The sequence below is a fragment of the Cervus elaphus genome, chromosome 19 (genome assembly GCF_910594005.1).
Source record: "Cervus elaphus chromosome 19, mCerEla1.1, whole genome shotgun sequence".
Taxonomy (NCBI): Eukaryota; Metazoa; Chordata; class Mammalia; order Artiodactyla; family Cervidae; genus Cervus; species Cervus elaphus.
Genome location: NC_057833.1, coordinates 36539638 through 36546442, shown reverse-complemented (window position 1 = coordinate 36546442; position 6805 = coordinate 36539638). Strand labels below are relative to the sequence as shown.

The 6805-nt window shown below is 37.8% G+C and overlaps 1 non-coding gene across 1 annotated transcript; it reads right to left on the bottom strand.

The window, feature by feature from the left end:
* Positions 1-411: 411 nt before the first annotated feature.
* LOC122676256 lies at positions 412-542 on the bottom strand. Its single transcript, XR_006335526.1, has one exon. It is a non-coding gene; the product is annotated as a small nucleolar RNA SNORA31 (small nucleolar RNA).
* Positions 543-6805: the final 6263 nt, after the last annotated feature.

Below are 6805 nucleotides of genomic sequence, written 5' to 3'. Positions count from 1 at the left end.
TATTTGGGAGAAATTGGCATGAACATTGAGTCTTCTGATCCATGAACATATGTCTCTTCATTCATTTTCAAATACTTTTTTGTGTTCTTCTCACAATGCTTTGTCATCTTCTCCATTAAAATTTTTCCTATCTTCTGTTAGATTAATCACTGGGCACTTCACACTTTATCTTGCCATTATGAATGAGATCTTTATTTTTCCTATTACATTTCCTAACTGGTCATGATTGATGAGTAGGAAGACTAATAATTTTTTCTGTGTTGACCTTGTGTCCTGAAATATAGCTGAATTGAATTAAATGCTTTAATAGTTTATCTGTAAATTCTTTTTTGTTTTTGTTTGGTTTGTTTGTTTTTTAATAAATCAGGCTTTTATTGTTCACAGGGTTATTTGGGAGTTGCAAAATTTTTTCCCTGTATTCCCCCGTTCAATCTGGGCTGCCACAATCAGACAGACTGAAAACACAAGGACACGTTTTTCTTGCATCTGTAGTGGAAACCTTAGCAGACAGTAAGAGCTCCAGGCCTGTCAGATAGATGCATTTTATGTATAAATTCTTTTGAATACCTATATAACAAATACAATCTGCAAGAAGAACACCTGCATTTCTTCCTTTCCAATTCTCATTACCCTTATTTTCCCTGGTGTTGTTGCATTAGCAAGGTTCTCCAGTGGGGAAAATAAGTCATGATAGCAGGCATCCTTGTCTTACTCCTAAGTTTAAAAGAAATGCTGCTGAAATTGGGCTATGTGAGTATGCTTGCTATGGATTATTGATGGATAACCTTCGTCATGTTCAAAAAGTTTCCTTCCAACCCAAAACTGGTAAGGTTTATCATGAATGAATTTAAAATTTCATCAAATGCTTTCTCTGAATCTGTTAAATGAACATGCATTTTCTCCTTTGATCTTTTGATATGGTGAATCACATTAATAAATTTTTCTAAGCTAAACATTCTTGCACTCTGGGGCAAACTCTAATTATACACCACTTCTTTCATTTTGCTAATATTGTTTTTAACTTTTGCATCTAGAAGCTCAAGTGTATCAGTTCTCTACTGCAATAATAACAATTGTCCTAAACTTATTGATTAAAACAATAAGACTTCCCTGTGGCTCAGTGGTAAAGAATTCACCTGCCAGCGCAAGAGACACGGGTTTGATGCCTGATCTGGGAAGATTCCACATGCCGTGGAACAAATAAGCCTGTGTGCCACAACTATTGAGCCTGTGCTCTAGAGCCTGGGAAGTGCAAATACTGAGCCCACGTGCTGCACATACTGAAGCCTCACCCTGGAGCTAGTGCTCTGCAACAAGAGGAGCCTCCCGAATGAGAAGCCCTTGGACCACAACTAGAGAGTAGCCCTCACTCTCCACCAACTAGAGAAAAGCCCACATAGCATCAAAGACCCAGCATAACCAAAAATAAATAAGTAAATAAAAACAGCAAAAAGCATCTGTTCTATCTTAGTTTCTGTGGGTCAGGAATATGTGAGGAATGTAGCTGGGTGGTTTTGTCTTAGGGTCTCTCATGAGATGGCCAATAGAACAGCCATCCAAAGGGTCAACTATGACTGGAGGAAACACATCTAGGGTGACCCACTCATATGACTGGCAAACTAGTGCTCCCTATTGGCAGAAGGCTAAGTTCCTCATCACATGAGTCTCTCTACAGGGATGCTTGAGTGCATTTATAACATAGCAACTGGCTTCCTCTAGAGAGAGCTGTCCATAGGGTAAGGCAGAAAAGCTGTAGTGGCTTTTATGGATTAGCCTCCACAGATGTATGCTGTTACTTCTGCAGCACTCTAGTGAACACACAGATAAGCCACAATTCACTGTGTGAATCTACATAAGGATGTGAATATCAGGAGATGAGGATCACCAGGGGCCATCTTAGAGGATGGCTACCAGTGAGATTGGTTTATAATTTTCTTTTCTTGAGCCAATCTTGTTTGGTTTGTATCAAGAATATACCAGCCTCAAAAATTAAGTTACCTGGCTCAATTCTATGAAGTAGTTCTTTGAAGGTTCAATAAAGCCTTCCTGCTAACACTCACATATTTTGAAGAGAGATGTTTGATTCATTGTACAATTATTAATGACTAATCAAAAATTTCTATATATTCTCGGTTCATCTGATTATTCCTACTTTTAGAAAAATATTTTCTCTGTTTTTAATTTCACTGACTATAAATTGCTCTATCATTTTCTTACTATATTGTTTTAAATTTAGGCTTTACTTCTAGTTATGTCTATTTTTTGTTTCTAATATTACTTATTCACGACTTTTTTTTTCCCTGATGAATCTTGCTGAAAGTTTGTGTGTTATGAACTTCCCTAGTGGTCCAGTGGTTAAGAATCCACTTGCCAATGCAGGAGACACAGGTTCAAACCCTGACCTGGATTCCACATGCCTTGAGGCAACTAAGCCCCTGTGCCACAACTACTGGAGCCCATGAGCTGCAGCTACTGAGGTCTGAGTACCCTTGAGCCTGTGTTCCACAAGAGGTGCCACCTCAGTGAGAAGCCCACACACCACAACTAGAGAATAGCCCCCACTTGCCACAGCTAGATAAAGCCCATGCACAATAACAAAGAATCAGCACAACTGTAAATAAATAAATAAAAAATAAAAGCTTGTGTGTTGTGTTTTTTCACTAAACTGCTTTTGTGTTTTGTTTCTTTGTGTCCTACTTTGCTAACCTCACTATTTTTACTAATCTCCTCCCCTACTTACTTTATATGCAGAGTACATCATGCAAAATGCCAGGCTGGATGAATCACAAGCTGTAGTCAAGATTGTTGGGAGAAATATCAACAACCTCAGATATGCAGATGATACCACCCTAACGGCTGAAAGCGAAGAGGAGCTAAATAACATCTAGATGAAAAAGCTGGCTTAAAATTCAGCATTCGAAAAACTAAGATCATGGCATCCTGTCCCATCACTACATGACAAACAGAAGGGGAAAATGTGGAAGCAGTGACAGATTTTCTTTTCTTGGGCTCCAAAATCACTGCAAATGGTGAGTGCAGCCATGAAATTAAAAGACACTTGCTCCTTGGAAGAAAAGCTATGACAAACCTAGACAGTATATTAAAAAGCAGAGACCTCACTTTGCCAGCTTCCCTTGTGGATCAGCTGGTAAAGAATCCACCCGCAATGAGGGAGACCTGGGTTCAATCCCTGGGTTGGGAAGATCCTCTGGAGAAGGGGAAGGCTACCCATTCCAGTATTCTGGCCTGGAGAATTCCATGGACTCTATAGTCCATGGGGTTGCAAACAGTTGGACATGACTGGGTGACTTTCACTTTCACTTTGCCATCAAACTTCTGTATAGTCAAAGCTATGGTTTTTCCAGTAGTCATGTACAGATGTGAGAGTTGGACCATAAAGAAGACTGAGTGTCAAAGAATTGATGCTTTTGAACTGTGGTGCTAGAGAAGACTCTTCAGAGTCCCTTGAACAGCAAGGAGATCAAAACAGTCAGTCCTAAAGGAAATCAACCCTGAATATTCATTGGAAGGACTGATGTTGAAACTGAAGCTCCAATAATTTGGGGTATCTGATGCAAAGAGTTTACTTATTGGAAAAGACACTTATGCTGGGAAAGATTAAAGGCAAAAGGAGAAGGGAGTGGTGGAGGATGAGATGGTTAGATAGCATACCGACACAATGGACATGAATTTGAGCAAACTCTGGGAGATAGTGAAGGACAGGGAAGGCTGGCATGGTGCAGCCATGGCATCATAAAGAGCCGGACATAACTTAGCAGCTGAACAGTAACAACAACACTTTACTTGGGTTTACTCTGTTATACTTTTTCTAGCTCTTTGTATTGATTGCTTAATTAATTTTAACCCTATCTTGTTTGTAATCAGTTCAGTTCAGTTCAGTCACTCAGTCGTGTCCGACTCTTTGAGACCCCATGAATTGCAGCATGCCAGGCCTCCCTGTCCATCACCAACTCCCGGAGTTTACTCAAACTCAAGTCCATTGAGTCGGTGATGCCATCCAACCATCTCATCCTCTGTCGTCCTCTTCTCCTCCTGCCCCCAATCCCTCCCAGCATTAGGGTCTTTTCCAATGAGTCAACTCTTCGCATCAGGTGGCCAAAGTACTGGAGCTTCAGCTTTAGCATCAGTCCTTCCAATGAATACCCAGGACAGATCTCCTTCAGGATGGACTGGTTGGATCTCTTTGCAGTCCAAGGGACTCTCAAGAGTCTTCTCCAACACCATAGTTCAAAAGCATCAATTCTTCTGCGCTCAGCTTTCTTCACAGTCCAACTCTCACATCCATACATGACCACTGGAAAAACCATAGCCTTGACTAGACAGACCTTTGTTGGCAAAGTAATGTCTCTGCTTTTTAATATGCTATCTAGGTTGGTCATAACTATCCTTCCAAGGAGTAAGCATCTTTTAATTTCATGGCTGCAATCACCATCTGCAGTGATTTTGGAGCCCAAAAAAATAGTCTGACACTGTTTCCACTGTTTCCCCATCTATTTCCCATGAAGTGATGGGACGAGATGCCATGATCTTAGTTTTCTGAATGTTGAGTTTTAAGCCAACTTTTTCACTCTCCTCTTTCACTTTTATCAAGGGGCTTTTTAGTTCTTGTTCACTTTCTGCCATAAGGGTGGTGTCATCTGCATATCTGAGGTTATTGATATTTCTCCTGGCAATCTTGATTCCAGCTTGTTTGTAATAAATGCCCGAAAAACCAGATTTGTTTTGGCTTCATCCTACAAGTTGTGATATATGGTATTTTTGTTATCATTCAGTTCTAAATAGTCGGTAATTTCCACTGTGATATCTTTTGTAGCTTGTTTATTTAGGAGTGACTCCTTACAGTTCTAAACATGTGGAAGATTTAATGTGATTTTTATTGTTAATTTTCAATTTATGTGTTTGTGGTCAGAGAATACAATTTGCATGGTGTTGACTGACATCCTTTTTCATCTAATATGCAATTAATATTTCATAACTGTTCCCTGTGTTTATATTCTTTTGTTCATTCTAAGTCTCAGAAATCCTATTTCTGAACCCATGAGAAAATGGTCATCTAGACAGTCCAACAGTGAAATCTACCTTGGACAAACCCCACTGATGTACACAGAGCTGACAGACAGCTTTTTATATTTTATCCTAAATATTAAAAAACAAACATCATCAATCACTTGAATTTCCTGTGTGGAGAAACAAAAATAAACAAGTAAATAAGAAGGAATTTTTAGGAAATAAAGACAATTTGAGAACAGGAAAAAAAATTGGTTTAAAAATCTGTAATTAGTATCCTCAGAGAGATAAGTAGAAATATGTGGATAATAAAAATATGAGTAGAGAAATGGAATTTTAGAATAAGGTTTAGAAATAAAACCAAGGAATCTGAACGTGAGAGAGATTAAAAATAGCAGAGAGAAGTAAGACCTTTAAGTGATCAACCCAGAAAGACCAACATTCAAATAGTAAAAAAATCTACAAAAAGAAAACAGAGAGAGAAAAGCATCAAAAAATAATTTAAGAAAGACTTCTAATAAAGGACATGAGTTTCCTAGAGTAAGAGAATCTCCACATTCTCAGGACAATAATTTTAAAAAGATCCCAGCAAAACATACAATCATTAAATATCAGAACAATAAAGATAAAAGATGCTAAGATTTTTCCAGGAGAAGAAAGAACACTTATATAGGATATGGAATCAAAACATCAATGAACTTCTGAAGAGTAACACTGGAAGCTAAACTATAAGAGAGTGGTGTCTTCAAATTCTGAGGGAAAATTATTTCTCACTCAGAATTACATGTACAGCCTAACCATCATTCAAATGTGATGGTAGAATATACATTTTCAAAAAAAAAAAAAAAGAATATACATTTTCAGGGGTGAAAACACTAAAAAAAATGAACCTAGGTCTTACACACCCTTGCATAGGAAGCTGCTGGAGAATATACGCCATCGAAATGGAGGAATAAATCAAGAAAGAGGAAGATATAAGACACAGGCTATAGGCAAGGGGAATCCCCAGGGTGACAGAAAAAGAATGTCCCAGGAAGACAGCTGAACAGCAGGCCTAGATGCAGCCACCTTGTTCAGAAAGAGAAGTACTAAGGGTTCTAGGAAGCAATGTTCCCAAGAAAAATATGAAATTAATAGATTACATAACACATTCAGACATATCAAGAGTGAGTCACTCCTAGGAATGGAAATCTAATCAAACAAAAAAAGATAGACTATTTTTATCACCAAAGAAAACAGAAAGTGATAGAAGAAAGGAAATGTAGTCATCTCACAATTCAAAGTTTGCTGTGAATAGTACTGATGTGATAATACTGATATTAGCATTGAATAACTAGAAAATATGATATAATTACTTTGAAAGGGACGTGCTGGAGAATTTGGGAATGAGAAAAATAGCATCATCTTCCAAAATAGGAAATCAATATATAATACTTAATGAAAAATAAGAAAAATATAAACAAGGCATGTAAAACAAGAACATACTAGCTAAAGGGAGTTGAAAGTGTTTGCTTTTAGTGGATGGGAACTGGGATGGAGTAAGAGGGAACAAGGGGGTGCAAATTTTCATTTAAATTATATAGGTGTGCCTTGGAGATAGTGCAGGTTTGGTTCCAGACTACCTCAGTAGAACACATATTGCAATAAAGCAAGTCACATGAATTTCTGGTTTCCTAGTTCATATAAAAGTTATGCTTACACTATACTGTAGTCTATTAAGCATGCAATAGCACTGTATATTTTAAAATGTACATAATTTAAAATACTTGATCACAAA